Source organism: Prionailurus bengalensis, chromosome E4, assembly GCF_016509475.1.
Source record: "Prionailurus bengalensis isolate Pbe53 chromosome E4, Fcat_Pben_1.1_paternal_pri, whole genome shotgun sequence".
In the NCBI taxonomy this organism is placed as follows: domain Eukaryota; kingdom Metazoa; phylum Chordata; class Mammalia; order Carnivora; family Felidae; genus Prionailurus; species Prionailurus bengalensis.
In genome coordinates this window covers 18096354-18118269 of record NC_057360.1, presented here as the reverse complement: position 1 = coordinate 18118269, position 21916 = coordinate 18096354, and the positions used below count along the sequence as shown (strand labels likewise).

The window sequence follows — 21916 nt, the reverse complement described above, 5'->3', positions numbered from 1 at the left end:
AAGAAACTGCCAAACTGTTTTCCAAATTGGTTGTAACATTTTGTGTTCCCATCAACAACGTGTGAAACCTCTGGTTGTTCTACATTCTCCCCAACACTTCATGTGGTCATTTTTTTAAAGTTTCAGTCCGAGGAGAGATGTAATGGTATGTCTTTGTGGTTTTCATAACTTTTCTTGAAGAGAAATAACACTGAGTTCCATTTTCATGTGCTATTGGCCATGTATGTATTCTCTCTTGTGAAGTGGTATGAAATGTTTTGCTTGTAATGGAGCATTTTTATTCATGTTATCAAGTCATATGTGTTCTTTATATATCCCAGATACAAGCCCTTTCCTGATATAGAAACTATGAGCATTTTCACCCAACATGTGGCTTGAATTTTACTTTTCTTTACCTTTCAGAGAAAAGATTTTAATGTTGATAAGGTCTAATTCATAATTCCTTTTTTATGTCTTATGCTTTATATGTCAAAAATAAATTTTATCTCAAGCTGCAAAGATGTTTTTCCTGTCTTTCTCTGGAAGTTTTATAGTTTTATTTCTTCTATGAAGTCCTATGATCCATTTCAAGTATATAAATGTTCACGGTATAAAGAAAGAGTAAATTCTGATTTTTTTTCCAGCATATTAGTTCCAGCATAACTTATTTAAAAGATTATCCTTTCTCCCATCGAATTTCCTTGGTTCCTTTGTCAAAGTCAATTGACTATGTATGTGGGGATCTTGATCTGAACTCCATTTTGTTTCATGAACTGTCCTTACATGAATACCACACTGTCCTAAATTCTGTAACTCTGTAGTAACAGTTGAAATCAGATAATGCCAAGTCTTTTCCTACTTTTTTTTTTTTTTTACTTTTTAAAAAAGAATTTTGGCTATTCTAGGTCTTTTACATTTCTATATAAATTGTAGAAGGACTACGTCAATTTTTACTGAAGAGAAGAACCATGGTTGGGATTGCATTGAATCTACAGATGAAAGTAGGGAGCATGACATACCTTATTGAAGGATTCTTTAATTTCTCTCCTCAATGCTTTGTAGTTTTTATTGCACAAGTATTGAAAATATTTCGCTAAATTATTCTTATTTTATGATTTCATGGTTTTTGTTGCTATGGTACTGGTACTGCATTTTGATTTCACTTCTACGATTATTTGTAGCTAGCATGGAAAATCACAGCTGATTGTTATCCATCTTGTATCTTGTGGCCTTGCTACATTTACTTATTTGTTATAAGAACATTTTTTCCCCATATTACTCAGGGCTTTCTAGAATACCACTGTAATGGTTTGCTGGGTCTATTATAACAAGAAGCACACACTGGGTGGCTTAAACAACAGAAATTTATTTCTCACAGTTCTGGCAATCTATTAAGGTATCAGCAGATTTGTTCTCTTCGGAGGACTCTCTCCTTGGTTTGTAGATGGCACCTTTCCACTGTATCCTCACGTGGTGTTTTCTTTGTGTGTGCAAGCTCCTGGTCTCTCTACATCTGAATTTCCTCTTCTTCTAAGGACACCAGTCAGGCCAGATCTGGGGGGTCTACCTTAATGGCCTCATTTTAAACTTTAAACTCTTTAAAGGCCCTACTTCCACATACATTTACATTCTGAGGCTGGGAGTGAGGGCTTCAACACATGAATTTTGAGGGGCACAATTCAGCCCATAACAACTACAAGTTATCCACAAATAAAAGCATTTTCTTCCTCCTTTCCAACTGTATGCCTTCTATTCTTTTTTCCTGCTTTACTGTACCAGCTACGACCATCAATAACAGGTTGGGTAGAAGTGATAAGAACAAACTTGTTCTTGACTTGTTCAGAGTCTCAGGTGGAAAAGTACTCAACTGTTCCCCAATTAGGTATAAATGTTCACTGTCGTTTTTTATAAATGTTCCCTAAGTCAAGTTAAGAAAATGTATTTCTATTCCTAGTTTGTTGGGGGTTTTGATGATGAATGGGGGTTGCATTTTTTTCAATTGCTTTTTCTGTATCATAATCCTGGTAACACGCCTTGTTCTGAAATCTACTTTCCTGATATTAAAATAGCAGTTGGAGCTTTCATTCAGTTAGTGTCTGTATGGTATATCTTCTGCCATCCTTTTATATTTAACCTATTTGTGACTTCATATTTAATGGAGACTTTCTGTAGACAACATATAAAAATAACAAAACAATTAGTTCTTCGCTTTTTATTAGTTCTTCCCTTTTTATCCGTTTATCTGTAGACAACATATAAAAAGAACAAAACCATTAGTTCTTCCCTTTTTATCCGTTCTGACAATGCCAGTGCTTTGAAGTATTTAGACTTCACACCTAATGTGATTGCTGATATGATTAGGGTTGAATGGACTATCCTGATAGCATTTTCTATTTGTCCCATTGTTTCTTTCTTTGTTCCCCTACTGTTCTGCCTTCTTTGGGATTAAAGAAATATCTTTTATGATTAGATTTTATCACTATTATTGGCTTATTAGCTCCATTTCTGTGCTTCTTAGGTTTTGATTTGTGCCTATGAATGTGTGCTGCATCTAGGGTTTAAAATGAACATTTTTAGGGGCACCTGGGTGGCTGAGTCAGTTTAGTGTCACTGACTCTTGATTTTGGCTCAAGTCATGATCCCACAGTTCTTGAGATCGAGCCTCCCATCAGACTCCACGCTGATAGCATGGAGCCCACTTGGGATTCTTTCTCTCTCCCTCTACTCCTACCCCGCTCGCTTGCTCTCTCTCAAAATAAATAAACTATAAAAAAAATTAAAAACATACATTTTTAACTTACCCTGGTCTACCTTCAAATGCTATTATACCACTTCTGTCAGTATGCTTCCATTTCCTCCTTCCCCTCCTTCGTGCTAGTACATATTTTACTGCTGCTGGTTTACACTACATTATAAACCTCAAAATGTAGTAGCATTTTTGCATCAGTTGATTATCTTTATCTTTATCTTTATCCTTCTTCCTTTCCTTCCTTCCTTCCTTCGTTCCTTCCTTCCTTCCTTCCTTTGTTTTTATTTAAATTCCAGTTAGTTAACATACAGTGTAATACTAGTTTCAAGAGTAGAATTCAGCGATTCATCACTTCCATACATCACCCGGTACTCATCACAGCAAGTGCACTCCTTAATCCTCATCAACTGTTTCACCCACCCACCCCCACCTCCCTCCCCTCTGGCAACCATCAGTTTGTTCTCTATAGTTAGGAGTCTGTTTCCTGGTTTATCTCTCTCTTTTCCCCCCTATGATTGTTTATAGCAGCATTATCAACAATAGCCAAATTATGGAAAGAGCCCAAATGTCCCATCAACTGATGAATGGATAAAGAAGGTGTGTGTGTGTGTGTATACAATACAATAAACAATACGTATATATGTTTACATATATGTGTATACATATATATATATACACATACACACACACACATATGCATACACACGATTGATTACTCACCCATAAAAAGGAATGAGATCTTCCCATTTGCAACAACATGGATGGAGCTAGAGAGTATTATGCTAAGCAAAATAAGTCAGTCAGAGAAGAAAAATATCGTATCATTTCTCTCATATGTGGAACTTTTTAAAATTTTTTAAGGTTTATTTATTTTTGAGAGAGAGCAAGGGAGCAGAGAGGCAGAGAGAGAGGGGGACACAGAATCTGAAACGGGTTCTGTGTTGAGAGCAGAGAGCCTGACATGAGGCTCAAACTCACGAATTGTGAGATCATGACCTGAGACTTAGATGCTTAACCAACTGAGCCACCCAAACACCTCTCATATGTGGAATTTAAGAAACAAATGATCATAGTTGATTATCCTTTGAAGAAATTTTAAAATAACTTAAATTTATCCATATATTTACAATTTGTAGGGCTCTGTATTTCTATATATAGCTCCAAATTTCTGACTCAAGAATGTTTTTTTTAACATTCCTTGTAGTTCAGCTCTTCTGGATACAAGTTGTTTTAACTTTTGTTTCTCTGAAGATTTACTATTTTACCTCCATTTTTAAGTGTTTGTTTAATCTAGAATTCTTGTTTGACAGGTACTTTGTTTGCTTTTCTTGTTCTGTTTTTGGTTTTGGTTTCAGCATTTCATTAAAAAAAAAAAGTTTATTTATTGAGGGAAAGAGACAGAGAGAGAGATCACGCTCCTGCATGAGCGAGGGAGGTGCAAAGAGAGGGAGAAAAGGAATCCAAGCAGGCTCTGTGCTGTCAGCTGTCAGTGCAGAGCCCAACACGGGGCTCCATCTCACATACCATGAGGTCATAGGACATGACCTGAGCTGAAATCAAGAGTCACACACTTAACTGACTGACCCACCCAGGCGCCCCTGGTTTCAGCACTTTAAAGATGCTATTCCATTATCTTCTTGTTCTTAGAACTTCAGATGAGAAAACTATAGTATCTTCAGCACCCTATCATAACATGTTCTTTTTTGTTTTTTAAGATTCTCTCTTTATTACTGGTTTTTACCAATTTGGTTATATGATATATCTCAGTGTGGTTTTGTGTTCACCATACGTGAAATTCCTTAAGCTTTTCAGATCTGTGACTTTACAGTTTTCAGATCTGTGAGCTCACAGTTTTCATAAAATTTAGAATATTTCAGCCATTATTTATTTAAATATTTTTCTCTGTTTCCCCCATCCTTCTAGAACACCAGTTACATACATGCCAGACTACTTACTGAGGATCTGTTTATTTTTGATCCATATGCTTCATTTTGGAGTTATGTTTTCAAAGTCACTGTTTTTTCTTCTTCTGAAATGTCTAATCAGCCATGAATTCCACCAAGTAATTTTTCATTTCAAATGTTCTATTTTTCAAAATGAAAGTTTTTCCTTACCTCTATATTTCATTTTTCTCATCACTCTATTCATATCTTTCTTTATTCATGTATAATAGCTATTTAAATATCCTTATGTATATTAATTCAGTCATCTCTATCATTTCCAGATATATTTCTTTCAACTTATTTTTTAGCAAGTATGGATCATACTGTCCGGTTTTCACATGATGGTAGAGTTTTAGTGAATGCTGAACTTTGTTATTTTTATGTTGTCGAATGCTGGATTTTGTGGTATTCTTTTTAAGAGTGCTGTACTGGGAGAAGATGGATGGGTAGGAGGACACTGGGCTCACTGTGTCCTGCTAATCACTTAAATTCCACCCACATCTGCCTAAATAACCCAGAAAACCGCCAGAAGACTAGCAGAACGGACTTTCCGGAGCCAAGGTAGACAAGAGGCCCACGGAAGAGGGTAGTAGGAAGGGCAGAGAAGTGGTGCGCACTACACAGACTGGCGGGAGGGAGCCAGGGTGGTGGAGGGGCAGCCCGTCCAGCAAGATGGAACCCCGGAGTCTGACTTGCAAAAGCAGAGGGGCCAGATTGCTTGAGTTCTGACAGCCAGTGGGACTTAACATCTGGAACGTTATAAGTCAACAGCTCTGCTCAGAGAGCAGGAGGGCGAGAGGACACCGGGAGGGAGAGGTGTTGAGTCCCGGAAGACAGAGCTCAGCTCGGCAGGGAACAAAGGCACAGGCCAGCGCCATCTCCCTCACCCATCCCCCAGCCGAAACCCCAAAGGGAACCAGTTTCTGTCACGGAACTTGCTTGCACCGCGCCAACACCCAACGCTGGGCTTCTGTGGCTCCATCCCTCCGACGGGTCTGCCTCCCTCCTGGTGCCGCAGGGCCCCACCCAAATCAGACCACCAAAGGCAAAGCGAGCGGAGTCTGCCCCTCCCGTCCTTGTGCACCTTGCGGATCCACCCCGGCTAATACGCCAGATCCCATCGAAGCAGCACCACAAGCCTGGCAGAGTGCAAGTAGCCCAGAGGGGGCCACAGCACTCCACAGTGAGTCCTGCCCCTGGGAGAGGGGAAGATAAGGTACACACCAGTCTGACTGTGGCCCCAGCGGTGGGCTGGGGACAGACAGCAGGTCTGACTGTAGTCCCGCCCACCAACACAAGTTACTCCAGACAGCACAGAGGAAGAGCCCTGCAGTTCCACGCCACTCCAGGGACTATCCAAAATGACGAAACTTGAGGAATTCTCCTCAAAAGAAACTCCAGGAAGTAGCGACAGCTAACAAATTGATCAAAAACGATTTAAGCAATATAACGGAACAAGAATTTAGAATAATAGTCATAAAATTAATCGCTGGGCTCGTAAAAAGTATAGAGGACAGGGGCGCCTGGGTGGCGCAGTCGGTTAAGCGTCTGACTTCAGCCAGGTCACGATCTCGCAGTCCGGGAGTTCAAGCCCCGCGTCAGGCTCTGGGCTGATGGCTCGGAGCCTGGAGCCTGTTTCCAATTCTGTGTCTCCCTCTCTCTCTGCCCCTCCCCCATTCGTGCTCTGTCTCTCTCTGTCCCAAAAATAAATTAAAAACGTTGAAAAAAATTAAAAAAAAAAAGTATAGAGGACAGCAGAGAATCTACTGCTACACAGATCAAGGGACTAAGAAATAGTCATGAGGAGCTTAAAAATGTTATAAATGAGGTGCAAAATAAAATGGAGGCGACCACAGCACGGATTGAAGAGGCAGAGGAGAGAATAGGTGAATTAGAAGATAAAATTATGGAAAAAGAGGAAGCTGAGAAAAAGATTAAAAAATCCAGGAGTATGAGGGGAGAATTAGAGAACTAATCAAACGCAACAATAGCCGTATAATAGGAATTCCAGAAGAGGAAGAGAGAGAGAAAGGGGCTGAAGGTATACTTTAACAAATCATAGCTGAGAACTTCCCTGATCTGGGGAAGGAAAAAGGCATTGAAATCCAAGAGGCACAGAGAAGTACCTTCAGACGTAACTGGAATCGATCTTCTGCACAAGATATCATAGTGAAACTGGCAAAATACAAGGATAAAGAGAAAATTCTGAAAGCAGCTAGGGATAAACACACTCTAACATATAAAGGGACTGATAAGACTAGTGATGGATCTATCTACTGAAACTTGGCAGGCCAGAAAGGAATGGCAGGAAATCTTCAATGTGATGAACAGAAAAAATATGCAGCTGAGAATCCTCTATCCAGCAAGTCTGTCATTTAGAATAGGAGAGATAAAGGTCTTCTCAAACAAACAAAAACTGAAGGAATTCATCACCACTAAACCAGCCCTACAAGAGATCCTAAGGGGGATTCTGTGAGTGAAATGTTGCAAGGACCACAAAGTACCAGAGACATCACTACAAGCATGAAACCTACGGACATCACAATGACTCTAAACCCATATCTTTCCATAATAACACTGAATGTAAATGGACTAAATGCGCCAACCAAAAGACATAGGGTATCAGAATGGATAAAAAAAAAACAAGAACCATCTATTTGCTGTCTACAAGAGACTCATTTTAGACCTGAGGACACCTTCAGATTGAAAGTGAGGGAATGGAGAATTATCTATCATGCTACTGGAAATCAAAAGAAAGCTGGAGTAGCCATACTTATATCAGACAAACTAGACTTTAAATTAAAGGCTGTAACAAGAGATGAAGAAGGGCATTATATAATAATTACAGGGTCTATCCATCAGGAAGAGCTAACAATTATAAAAATCTATGTGCCGAATATGGGAGCCCCCAAATATATAAAACAATTACTTCACAAACATAAGCAACCTTATTGATAAGAAGATGGTAATTGCAGGGGACTTTAATATCCCACTTACAACAATGGATAGGTCATCTAGACACAGGATCAATAAAGACACAAGGGCCCTGAATGATATATTGGATCAGATGGACTTGACAGATATATTTAGAACTCTGCATCCCAAAGCAACAGAATATACTTTTTTCTCGAGTGCACATGGAACATTCTCCAAGTAGATCACATACTGGGTCACAAAACAGCCCTTCATAAGTATACAAGAATTGAGATCATACCATGCACACTTTCAGACCACAATGCTATGAATCATGAAATCAACCACAGGAAAAAGTCTGGAAAACCTCCAAAAGCATGGAGGTTAAAAGAACACCCTATTAAAGAATGAATAGGTCAACCAGGCAATTAGAGAAGAAATTAAAAAATGTATGGAAACAAATAAAAATGAAAATACAACAATCCAAACGCTTTGGGACGCAGCAAAGGCAGTCTTCCTAGTGAAGACATGGGCAGAAAACATGAATAGACACTTCTTTAAAGAAGACATCCGGATGGCCAACAGACACATGAAAAGATGCTCAACGTCGCTCCTCATCAGGGAAACGCAAATCAAAACCACACTCAGATATCACCTCACACCAGTCAGAGTGGCCAAAATGAACAAATCAGGAGACTATAGATGCTGGAGAGGATGTGGAGAAACGGGAACCCTCTTGCACTGTTGGTGGGAATGCAAACTGGTGCAGCCGCTCTGGAAAGCAGTGTGGAGGTTCCTCAGAAAATTAAAAATAGACCTACCCTATGACCCAGCAATAGCACTGCTAGGAATTTATCCAAGGGATACAGGAGTACTGATGCATAGGGGCACTTGTACCCCAATGTTCATAGCAGCACTCTCAACAATAGCCAAATTATGGAAAGAGCCTAAATGTCCATCAACTGATGAATGGATAAAGAAATTGTGGTTTATATACACAATGGAGTACTATGTGGCAATGAGAAAGAATGAAATGTGGCCTTCTGTAGCAACATGGATGGAACTGGAGAGTGTTACGCTAAGTGAAATAAGCCATACAGAGAAAGACAGATACCATATGTTTTCACTCTTATGTGGATCCTGAGAAACTTACCAGGAGAGCATGGGGGAGGGGAAGGAAAAAGAGGGAGGGAGCCAAAACATAAGAGACTCTTAAAAACTGAGAACAAACTGGGGGTTGATGGGGGGGTGGGAGGGGGGAAGGTGGGTGATGGGCATTGAGGAGGGCACCTGTTGGGATGAGCACTGGGTGTTGTATGGAAACCAATTTGACAATAAAGAGTGCTGTACTTTGTTCTGACAGAGTTACATTACTAAAAGATCAACTGGATCTTTTTGAAGATTGTTTTTAAGCTTTGTAAAGCAGATCTTGAGTAGTCTTTACTCCATGGCTCGTTTAGCCCCACTATTAAGGCATGACCCCTCTGTGGCCTCCACCAAACAGCCCATGTTTTCAACAAGGACTCTCTGCTATGGCTGCTCAGAACATGAGTATCTTCCAGTCCAGTTTTGGAGGCATTTCTCCCTGTATGTGCACAGTTATGTATTCAAAAAATAGACCCAAGGGAATCCTCATGAAATTCTGAAACTTTGCCTGTACACCCCCTCCCTTCCCATACTCTGTCCTGATAGTACCAGCCACCTCAGCCTTCCTGATCTCAAGTATCTATCTCTGCAATTCAGCAATTCTGCAACGCTCTGTTTGGGATCCCCCTCTTAGAACCAGGGTGAGGAAGGGGCCTCCAGGCACAACTCTGGGCAATCGTAGGTCCGCCTCACTTGTTTCTCTACGTTAGAAATCACAGTCCTGTGCTACCTGTTTTCCAATATCCAAAACGGTTTTTAGTTATTTATGGTGGGAAGGGAAGTCTTAACCCTGTGACTCCATCACGGTCAAAAGCTGACATTTGTTCCCAATATGCTTTTGTTTGTTTTTAAAAGCACAAAAATATTGATTACTTAGATCTGGGGACAGAATAGCTTAAGGATGGCTGAAACAGAATGAAAATACAATAAAGTGAATAAAGAGAATGAAAATGTTATACGTGTCAATGAGTATTGTATTCTTTATTAGTGGGCTTTTGGGTCATTTGATTTAATGAATTGGGGAGGAAGGAATTAGGAAAGACAGGATCGCTGGAAAGCCATTTCACAATCAGAAGGATTACTTTATTAAAAATTTTCACATTCTTTGACGATTCCTTATGTTGCTCCCTGTATCAGGCAGAATAGGCTAGGTCATTCTATAGTTCCAAGTGACCTCTCAGTAGCAGTTACTTAAGATAACAAAGTTTCATTTCTCACGCGTGCTATCCATCCATTCTGGATAGGCTATAGATGACAGTCTGTTCCATGTCATAGTTATTCTATAACCTGGCAGAAGGAGTGATAGCCATCTGGGACATAAACAGCTTTTATGGAAGAGGGAAGAGATATATGCTAAACTGTAAGATGGCCCCTACAACTTCCGCCTTGAAATGGCACAATCGCGTGGCCATGCACTACTTTGACAGGCCTAGGATATAAAATCCTTCCACAGCGAGGGCACCATAGGGAACAATTAAGACATTTTACGAATATTAATATAACCCACCATATTCCTCTACATAGCATCTTTGTCTTGGATTAGCTCCTAGAAAATAGCTAGACAGCATCAGGAAATGTAGCTAAGCATTTAAATGTGGCATCCATCCTGGAAATGCACAAAGTCTAGGCTTAAAGGACTACTATGATCTATTAAAAGAGTAAAGGGAATCTATATCTGCTGATACGTGAAGATCTCCAAACTATTTTAAGTGAACAAAAATAAGTTACAAACTAATGTTTATGATATACTTTCATTTGTGTAAAGAGGAGAATATATTTATATATCTGCATGTATATGCATGGCAACATTCTAAAAGAATGCATAGGAAACAGATGCTTCCAAAGTAATACTCAGGAAAATGTGTCTCTGGAACAGAACATAGGAGTCCAGACTGGGAGAGATATTCCTGTCACATCCCCTTTGGTACCACTTAAATTTTTTCAGTATATTTATTATTTCCTTAATGATTCCTTAAAACTTCCCTCCTTCATGTACACTGAAGATTTTATCAGTCAACCACCTTCCCCGGAATGTTTTAGAACATCATAAAGGGTAAATGGAGAGTGACCAGAACAGAGATCAGAGATCAAAACTTAATGCTCAGTCCTTCACAACTGCCAGAGATCAGACTAATGAAAAAAAGGAAAAAAGGAAATGAAACTTCCAAGTTTCAGGACCTAAGGAGGTAGGTCCTGACATCGATGCTGTGGGTTTTCAGCCCACGTCATGAGAGACATTTAGTTCATGATCCTAGAAATCAAACAGTTTAATGCTTATTTGTGAAACTCCCTTCTTGCCATCTTTTTGTCTTTCAAAAAAAAAAAATGCCACTAATGAGTTACTCCAGCTCCTACTCTGAAAAGGCTTTCTGCAGCTCTGGCCTCCCAAGCATGGAGATAACATTTCAGAATGCCTGTGCCTAAATCTTACGATGAACAGACACTACTTTTACAAGACTTTCTCAGTTGACAGTACTGACATAGTGTCCCCTTTACTCAAGAACAAGGTCAACTCCACGCTGGAATAATGAACATATTGACTAAGAAGCTTTTTTTCTTATCGTGAGAGTCCGGAAGTTAAGTTTCAAAAATTTTTTCCCCAATACTAACTAAGCATTTCTTGAAATCCTCTCTCTATTCACGTGGGAGAGAGAATGTCCACCCAAGATGCCTATGTCCTAAGCCCTTGGATGTGTGAAAATGTCACATTACATGACAAATTATGGAAACAAATTATGTTAAATTATTTTAAGGCTGCAAGTGGAAGTAAGGTTGCTGATCAGCTGCCCTTAAAATAGGGAGACTACACTGGATTATCCAGGTGGGCCCAAGGTAATGAAGGAGTTCTCAAAAGTAGAAGTGAAGGCGGAAGAGGAGGTAGCTTCAGAGTGATGTGATGTGAGAAAGACGTGACTGGCCACTTCTGGCTTTGAATACGGAAGAGGACTACAAACCAAGGAATGTGGGCAGTCTCTAGAAGCTAGAAAAGATAAGGACATGAATTCTCCCTAGAGCTTCCAGAAGGAACGCACCTGCTAACACCTTGATTTTAGACTAGTATAGCTCTGTGAGACCTATATCAGACTTCTGAACAACAGAACTGGAAGGTGACAAATGTGTGTTGTTTGAAGCCACTAAATTTGTAGTCATTTGTTACAGCAGCAATAGTAAACGAACACAGTATGTTTATTCCTCGACACTTAATGATATAGAGCACTGGGGTCTCATATTCAGGACATAAGCCAGTTTCACTGACAAGCCAGGAAGAGAAACCTGGCCGACTCCACAGACACATGATCAAGTGGAATCACTTTTCTTCAAAGCAACTAAACGTTGAAAGTCCTCTTGGTAATCAAGCCACACAATTAACTTTGGATGATCCAAAAATGGATCATGCTTCAGTTGGACGTGAAATGAGTTGTGTGTAAGAAAAACAACTTGGTCCTGCCATGCACGAGCCTTCTACAGGACTTCTCTACCTTCTATCTGGTGAGACCACACTGCTGTCCCAGCACTTTCGCCACTCCACGTGAAACATAACTAGAGATATATATATATATATTTTTTTTACCTGAAATGTTGACCAGATGCAGTGTCTATTTCATCGAAGGTGGAATGGGGCAGAGGTGGAGACTATTAAGAATAATAGAGGGGTGCCTAGCTGGCTCAGTCGGTTAAGTGTCCAACTTTGGCTCAGGTCATGATCTCATGGTTCGTGAGTTCATGGTTCTGCTGTCAGCACAGAGTCCGCTTCAGATCCTCTGTTCCTTTCTCTCTGTTCCTCCCCAACTTGTGCCTTCTCGCTTTCTCTCTCAAAAAATAAGCATTTTTTAAAAAAGAATACACACATTATTTAGCATCACTCAACCACAAAAACAATTTTCCAAGAAAAAAATTGATCAATAATTGATCACAGCATTTGTATTAACCATTTCAGGGAACAAGTAAGTGCGTAAGAATGGCTGATAATACAATGAAATCCAACTCTATCCTTACAGCTATATGATAGTTGCTTGTATCACATCAAATACCACTTTCACTAATATCATTTAAATGTAAAGAAATATGCACAAGAACCTTGTCTGGGCCATCACTGCTTCGTCCTAATGCTCTCAAACCATTCATCTGAAAGAATGGTGCAGACAGCTAGCATGTCTTGAATTAGATGTTGGAAGGAAAGTGGATAATAAAACTCACTTTTTTTGTAGTTGCTTCATAGGTCATCCCTACATTTAACAGTAAGTGTTAGTCCTGCTTATTTTTTAAAATAGCTACATCCAGACTTAAAAGAGAACTTACGCCAGAATTTATTTGTTATGCTAGTCTACGTTCATCACTTTTTCACTCATTTATTCCACAAAAAATGGTCTTTTATTAGCAACTGTGAAGCTGAACCGCAGTGCATTAATTTTATATATGAGATGGTGGCGTCACTATCACAAAAGGTTCAGAGGGATGCTGAAGAGTATGGCATTACCATAGTGACCTGCTGTGATGGTGAGCTCCCCAGGGGCAATGGGCCACAGAAAAACCATTAGGAAGCTCTCCTTCAGAGACATGTTGTTGTTTTTTACTTAACCACTTAAAGAATGATCAGAGCCACAAAGTCAAGGAAGCAATCACTCTTCTGTATTACAAAGAATGAAATGGGAGTCTCTAGGCTCTTTTACAACCATTTGTACATAACCTTGAGAAAGGCTTCCCCATCTCTGGTTAGAAAATTACATTAGCAAGAGAGAAAAGGTTTCATAAATGCCAAGGGATACAATGGTTCATTATTAGTTTGTTTGCTCCCATTTTAAGTTCCTGTAGTTTTGTGTTTTATCCATTTGGAAAGAGAGGAGGAAATGACTGGGGTGGGGGTGGGGGGGAAGAGTGGCCTGAGGGACAGAGATGGGGATGGAAGGGATGGGACATCTTTACACAGAAGAATTTTGCAGCGATAATAGATTTTCTTACAAAGCTCTGTCCCTCCTTGTTTGTTTGCAATTGCCATTCAAACTAATAGAAACAGGTAAGGGGATCACTACAAATATAGGAAGGTATTTATTAGAAGCCACATTAAAACTACCCTTCAAGAGATAATAAAACTGTGAGAAAAGACTTTTCCATCAACTCTGGGATTTGCTTTGCTGCTACTACTTCTGTGCTTTTAGCTTTTGGAATCAGTCTTATGAGTGGGTATGTATTTATTTCCTTTATATTTTATAACGTATGTATGCACATTGTCTGAGGCATCATTTTATGATTAACATTTGGAAATGAGTAAGGCTGACAATAGCCAGTTAATGCTAACCCAACAGCCTTCCAGGTACTATAAAAGAAAAGCAATTTGTTTAGACTATTAGCAAAGTAAAGCACGTATTCGTCAATATTTTAAGTGAGCTGCTTCAGGATGATTTCTCAAGGACATTAGCCAATTAATATTGCTGATGTCAACGGTAACCATGGCTTAAATTTATGCTATTGCGTACATAGGTTAGGGGAAATTGGTATTGAGTCATTATCAAAAGTTAACCCCAGCAAGAACTGGTTATATTTGATTTACTGCATGGCTACAGAATGTACCTCTAATCTAAGCCAGAAATTTTCCAAATTCATGTTGCTGGTCAAAAGAAATCTGAGATAAATAGACATAAATTGCAATTACTAATGGAAGATGGTATAAAGCTCATAAATCAGGTACGAAGTCAACTGGTTATGTCTATAAGAACACATATTTAGAGGTATGAATTTTCTTTAAAAATCAACTTATGGTGAAAAAAGTTTTGGAAATAAAGTATATAAGGGAATTGAATTTTTTTCTTTTCGTCTCCTTTCAGATCTAAAGACACTTTTTTCTTTTGTTTAGGAATGTAAAACTAAACTATGTTTAATTTGGTTTGTTCCTGATACCACTTTTTTTTCTTATTTTTGAAACAGTAATACTTGGAAATGAAAAAACACATAGGGAATTTTTCTAATGGGAGGGTTGGGGGGAAAATCTGGAAAACTATCTTATTTTCATTAAGGTAACAAAACCTCACGACTTTCTGCATACATAGACATACTTCTAAATGTGAAATTTTTCCAAGGTGTCACTTTTCCTTTGACTTGAGTACATTTATCCATGTGCATCTAAACACATACTCATTTATCTTAGGATTCTTTTTTCTAATTAAATTGCAAAGGAGAAAACATTTCAAACCTAGAGCACGGTGTTCTCATTTATTATGGAAAGAACATGGTGCTCTCTCCAAATACATCCATACATACACACAGAGAGACACATCACGGACTCAGACCAAGGGAAAGGTTGCAAGCATTTATTCAGTTACCATGAGCTAGGACAGGGACAGTAACGTTCTCACAGACTCAAAAGGTTATCATCCACAACATAAATTAAAGCATGGGTTGGCTGACCAGAAAGGAAGGATTGTGACAAGGCTAACGTTGGGCAACTTTCCTCTTTACAGTGGGTCTTTTCAGCCTCAGAACTCCTTCTTGTGAATTGGAGAGAGGCACAGTATGAAAGAGAGCTGATGGAGACAGCTGTCCACCATGGTCTCCCCTCCCGAGCTGGGAGCCAGATCTGGGCTAGAAGTCAAATTTGAGGGCTCACAAATACTCCACAGAACTAGAGATCAGAACATTCAAAGCAATCCCGTCCTTTTTCTACACTAGATGTGTTTAAATGCACCTCTCCTAGTCCCAGGGGAAACTCAAAACCACTAGCCTAAAATGCGTGTGTCTTGCAGAGTTTTGTAGTCTTCAGAATAAATATGAGGCAGAATCCTGAATATGCAAAGATTAAGTTATTGTCTATTCTGGGATCGTGGCATAACTCGCCATATACTCTGAAATTCTCATCCATTACATTGAACCATTATTTATTATTAGCTTACTATTCTTTAAACACAAGGATTAATAAGACAAAATTGAAGTCAATTTAGTACATAATTATTTCCCCAAATATGCTGTCCCAAAGTGATTGCCATGGACTAGAAGTCACAGGAATTTCATGGTCCACCCTAGCAAGAAGCCAGTTTCTCTTTCAGCCAAGCAGTCATTTGTTCATTCGTGCAGTCATATCACCTGTGAGTCACCCAATATGCCAAAGATTTTCTAGCTTGGCTGCCAGCTACAGAAAGGTACTTTAAATTAGCATAAGACTCTTTAGAAGCAGAACAACACAGAGGAGACACAAGTGGCCTGAGAGGACAGCCACCATCACCATAAGCCTACCCAACAAGCCCAAGAGCGAGAGGACCCTGGAGGAGCTACCGAAGTGGAAGGAAGAGGAGTTGAATAGGAGTCCACTCTCCGTGCTCATGCAGTGGGCCAGGAACAACACCTAAGGGCTCATCAACTGTCACAAAAACAAGGAGCTCCTGGGCTATGTGAAGGCCATTGACAGGCACTGCAACACAGTGTTGAGGAATGTGAAGGAGATGTAGACCAGGATCCCCAAGAGCAGCAAAGGTAAGAAGTTCAAGGCAGTCAACAAGGACCACTACATCTCCAAGACATTCCTGGGAAGAGACTCAGTCATCACGGTCCCGCAGAACCCACTCACTGATGGCAAGTATAGAGGCCTCCACCCCGCTGTCAGAAGTCACTCCCCATCCTGCAGAGTCCTGCCCTTAGTGACAGGTATAATAGTCTTGTGTTTTTTCTTTATAAATACATACATACATATAAACATACATACATACATAAAATTTGAAGGAAGAAAAGATAGAAAGAGAGGGGAAAGGGAGGAAAGAAGGGATGGAGAGAGAAAGAGAAGGAAAAAGAATACACCAGCTTACAAAACCAAAATGTGGAAAGGACAGCCTTAGAGGTACCTGGTACCCTGGCACCAGGGACTTCAATGATGCTTCCTGGTATTTTTTCTTATGATTCTCCTCTCTGCTTCTCTCTGTGTGGTGGTTTCTTTCTGATCAACATTTCCAATAGGCATGAAGGTGGGCCGCTTGTAGCTTCAGACTTATATCCTTACAATCTCAGAAACCAAAATTTCAAGCTCTGGTTAGAAAAATCCCAGCAAAAATCTTATTGTCCTGGCTGGTAACAGGTGCTCTCCCTGAGATGAATCTCTGTGGCCAAAGTCTTGTAAGCAGTTAGCAATTCCCAGAAGAGAGCATGGTAAGGAGCAGGCCCAAGAGAAGAGAATACTGTCTCGAGGAGGAAAGAAGGATATTGTGCAAACAAAACAGAAAATGTCTACCCTTCCCATTCAACCTATAACATTTACGGATTCTGGAGACACCTCTCACCTGAGAATCGGAAAGGATAATGGAAGTCCATGGTTCCAGCTTTCCACCACTGTGTTCAGTTTTGGGTACCATGTTTTAAAGGAGGCCTGGACAAATTAAAGGAGTGTCCAGAGGAGTGATGGCACTTGAAGCAGCACCTTACAAGGTATGGTGAAAGGAACTGAAACTTACTACCTTACAAAAAGGACTAAAGAAATGGAGGGGGCAAAAGGCATCTCTTTCAGGCAGGGAAACGAGCATATTTACTCTATGCTGCCCAATTCTAGGGGTTGCAAAGAAAGCTACAGGGTTCAGAAAGGTAACATAAAGGAATGAAACTGGCCAGATGTTAGAAAAACAACAATGCATGTGTGATAATTAATGGGAAGTGACAGCCACAGGATGTGGAAACCCACAGGGAGTGGAGGGCTCCATGCGACTGGAGAACTTATGCCCCATTTAAGGAAGCAGCCCCCACTCAGGTCCGTATCATTGCTGCCCTGTAGGAATACAGATGCAATATTGCAAGATCTTTCTTTTTCAATAAGAGCCAGAAAACCTGATCTTTATATAAAATCTCTCAGTTTCTTCAATGTTGGCTCGTTATTTTTTAAAAATACCACGTGGGCCAAACAAAATACCATTTTGAAAGGGATCCCTCATGGGGCCTCAGTTTGAAATGTCTGCTCTGGATGGTAAAACTATAACCAGTGGATCAACGTTCTTGAGAGCCAAGTTTTTAGTCTTCATAACTTACATATAACAAGTTATATGTAATAATAACAATAATTTAATAACAAGAACTCTTCAATCATGATAGAGTAGATGCTTTGTGAGGTAGTAAGCACACACTAAATAGAAGCTGATGGTCATTATTAGGAATATTGTAGAAATGAATCCTGCATTCAGGTGGTCTGACTAGCTTATAAAGAAGTCTACAGACTGACTCTGAAATTTTTGAAATAAGATCAGAAAATATTCTCTGAAAGAGATTCTAAGGAAGTAGAAGACAACATTTGAGGACTATAGAACCTACTTTGGATTTAGACACGTTGCTGAAAGAGACAGTGGAGAAAGCCAACATAACACAATATTTCTAAGTGTAGACAAGACCACACGGAAGACACATATTTAATACATGTTCTGGCAATGGGTTAGGATTTTAATGGACATAAATCCAAATCTCTTTCTGTCTAGCTCCAAGAAGAGAAAAAAAAAAGGTTTCCTGGCCCTGTGACATGTTTTAGGATGTTTGGAATGAGGGAAGTGTGGTTTTGGGGGTTAAGTGTTCTGGATTCTTGTCCTTGGTCTGTTACTCCGTGAGTCATATGACCGTGGACAAGTAACATCCCCCACCATCCAAACAACTTGAATGATCTGCCATCATTTCAAATTCAATTCTGCTAAAATAGTATTCCCACTTTCTTTTTTTCTCAAGCTCCCTTTCTTAATTTCCTCATGTCAAAGGAAGCAGAAAAATTTAATCTCCTCCTAGACTCCAGCAGCCTATCATTTGCCCACTATCACACGGGAGGTCTCCGAGGGGCACCTGGGTGGCTCAGTCGGTAAGCATCCGACTTCAGCTCAAGCGATGATCTCATGGTCCGTGGGTTTGAGCCCCATATCAGGCTCTCCGCTGTCAGCACAGAACCTGCTTCAGATCTTCTGTCCCTCTCTCTCTTCCCCCCACCTCTCCCTGTCTCAAAAATAAATAAACATTAAAAAAAAAACAAGGGAGGGCTCCAAGATGACATCATGAACAATAAACTAAGAAGGAAATTCAAGTTCCTGGTATAGTGGACAGGGTAAGGAATTTCCACTTGAAACCAAAAACAATGAAGTACCCAGAATAAGAAAGCAGGGCTATCATTGAGCCACCAGACTAGTAAAGGTCTATTCTGGGCATTACAAAAACCAAACGAAAGCTCAGAAATTACCTCTACAGAGGCCAGATAAGTTCTAATGCAGGACCAACCTCTTCTCATTTTTTTTGCCTATAGGATTTTGGGCAGGGAGAAGCGTTCATCTTCTGGTGGCAACTGTGTCCCTCAAACTTCAAGGTAAAGTATTTATATGTCAAATCATAGGTATCTATCGAACTTCATTAGAACTTTAGATATATTCTTAAGAGGGAAAAGATGATCCTTATTAAAAAGCAGTTATTAGACTTCTAACATTCCAATGCACAGACTGGATACATTTTTTTAAGTTTTATTTTAGAGAGCGAGCATGAGCAGGGGAGACAGGCAGAGGGAGAGAGAGAATCTTAGGCAGGCTCCACACTCAGCACAGAGCTTAATATGGGGCTCGATCCCACAACTCTGGGATCATGACCTGAGCCAAAATCAAGAGTCAGATGCTCAACCAACTGAGCCACCCAGGTGCCCCACACTTAATTTTTTTTTACAGCAACTGCAGAAGCCTCTCAGGAGCAGGACTATTGCAGGCGACAGCAAGGCAATGACCATGTGGAGGTGAGCAGTGACGGGACGCTAGGCAATATGGGGCAGGGCAGCTGTGTTCAGACCGGCAGAGTCTGGCAACACAGTTGACTTTAAAGCAGTGGAAAGGAGGTGTGCCTGGGTGGCTCAGTCGGTGAAGCATAAGCCTGGGACTTCAGCTCAGGTCACAAACTCACTGTTCATGAGTTCAAGCCCCATGTCAGGCTCTGTGCTAACAGCTTGGAGCCTAGAGCTTGCTTCAGATTGTCTCCCTCTCTCTCTCTCTCTCTGCCCCTCCCCTGCTTGCACTCTCTCCCTCTCAAAATTAAACACTAAAAATATTTTTTTAATAAAAAGTAAAATAAAAAGCAGTGGAAAGGTGACATTAGGCACAGTTCAGGAAAAACAAGTGAGAGAGAAATTCAGAGCAGAAAGAAGGTAGAAGTGTGAACAAATGTTCGATTTTTTTTTAAGATAAACCCTTTTTGGAGATCAAGAACCCAAAGAGAGGAGCATGGCCGACATGCCGCCATTTGGAAAGTGGGACGAGGGACCCGGCTGCTCTCAGTGAGGTGTGTGCGACCACTCGTGACCTGGCACCTGGCTTTCTTCCAAACTCTCTTCACTCTTCCCTCATTCTCCCTCTAAAAGAGCCCATGCTGTCCCTTTGCCTAAAATGATTGTATCTTGGGTCACCACACAGCACACCGCCTCTTCAAAAGTCACCGCTTCAGCATGGTGAGCACAGCACAATCCATGGAGCTGTCCAATCACAATGTTGTACCTGAAACTAACGTAACATTGCGTGTCGACTACACAACTACACAACCTCAATAAAAAGAAAAGTCACTGCTTCAGCAAAAAAATTAAAAATTTAAAAACTAAAGTGATTTCAGAAAAATTAGTTGAAGTGCATAATGGTAAATGTCACCTTAAAGTTTGTTTACATGTGGCACCCATAAAATTTGTCTTCAAAATTTACTGAAAAATTCATTTCCCTTACTGCTGAAAAATAACAAAGATGCCATGAGATTAAAATGCTTAGTCTGAGAGGTTACACTATTGCTACTAGTATGTAGGAAAGCCGAAGCAAAAACAAAACAAAACAAAACAAAACCTTTTTCAGACAATTAAGGTCACACAAACAGTTGTTGACAAGCTCTTACTACTAAAATGTTTCTGCCTTTCTCAGTAGGATTGCCCAGCTATCATATACATTATTTGACTAATAACTAATTAATAATAAACAATTCCTGCATTTTAACTGAGAGGCAGTCTAGGAGAACAGATAATAGCCTGACCTCCGGAGCCAGACTGCCTGGATTGAATTCCCAGCCCTACCACCTACTAGCTGTTAAGTCTCTAAACTTCTGGAGAATGTCCTCCTTTCTAAAACAGTAAATAGGGTATGGTAAAAATCAAATAATCTAATATATATAAGACAATGCCCAACACATAGTTAGCTCTATGCAACTGTGAGCTATTATTATCATCATCATCATCATCATCATCATCATCATCATCTCTTGCCTTATAGAATCTATTTGTCCCCTAGATACTCACTAGGTGGCTTCCTCTGTCCCAGATACTGCACCAGGCACTGGGATGCTTGTAGCATTTTCTAAACCAGCAGCAGGAGTTTTGTTAGTGTAGACAGTGCATTCTCTAGTACAAAAACTAAACAGTAAAGTGGAAGGAGGTGAAAGCCTCCTTCTCCTATAGAATTAAATGCATAAATCAGAAACTGCACTGAGTATATTTCAATGGGAGGTCACCCATAATCTGCCTCTGAAATGTGTGGTTAGACAGTTACCCACTCAGGTGGCTTCAGCCGTATCTACATTAAATTTGCATCTGGATTAAATTTCTGTATTAGATGATGCTTCTAATTTGTGTTTGGGGTTAAGGCCCAGCTCCCAATATGCGGACAGAGAGCTACGAATGAGGAGGTCGTGTTATCAGAAGGTGCGGGTGGGGGGAGGAGGGGGACGGGGTTTTGATGTGAGAATGGTGTGCCAGTTCTCATATGTCTATAGCCCAGGCCAAAATCTGCCCTCAGTTATGCATCCACAGTGTTCATTGACGTCAGTAAGAACTGTGCTCATGTAACAGAAGGCAGAAATTTGGCTCTTTGATTTTAATAGAATTAAATGCCAAAAGTTTTGCTGATGCAGGTTGCAAATTTAAACCCCAAAGGGTCAGGAAAATGCAACAGAACACTGTTCTGTTGGCAATCTCGTCTTCTGCACAGGCCATGTAATTAAGCAAGACCCAAATTTCTCAAGCCTAACTTGGAAGCCCCTGATACTATTGTGCCTATGAGTTGTGTGTGGCCTCCCACTGCAGTAAGACCTTTAAGTATGAGTCCAAGAGTTTGTCTGTGGCTTCAGATAAAAGGCTAACACACAGCCCAAATTCATTGTCAGTTGCAGGATTCCGTCCCCGGCTTGGGTTTTAACAATGCTGAAATCAGTCGGTGGTGCCGAACAGACTCCACTCCCCACCTTA

The 21916-nt window shown here is 40.2% G+C and overlaps 1 pseudogene; it reads left to right on the top strand.

The window, feature by feature from the left end:
* Positions 1-21916, top strand: part of LOC122475898 — a 50398-nt pseudogene that overhangs the window by 21244 nt on the left and 7238 nt on the right.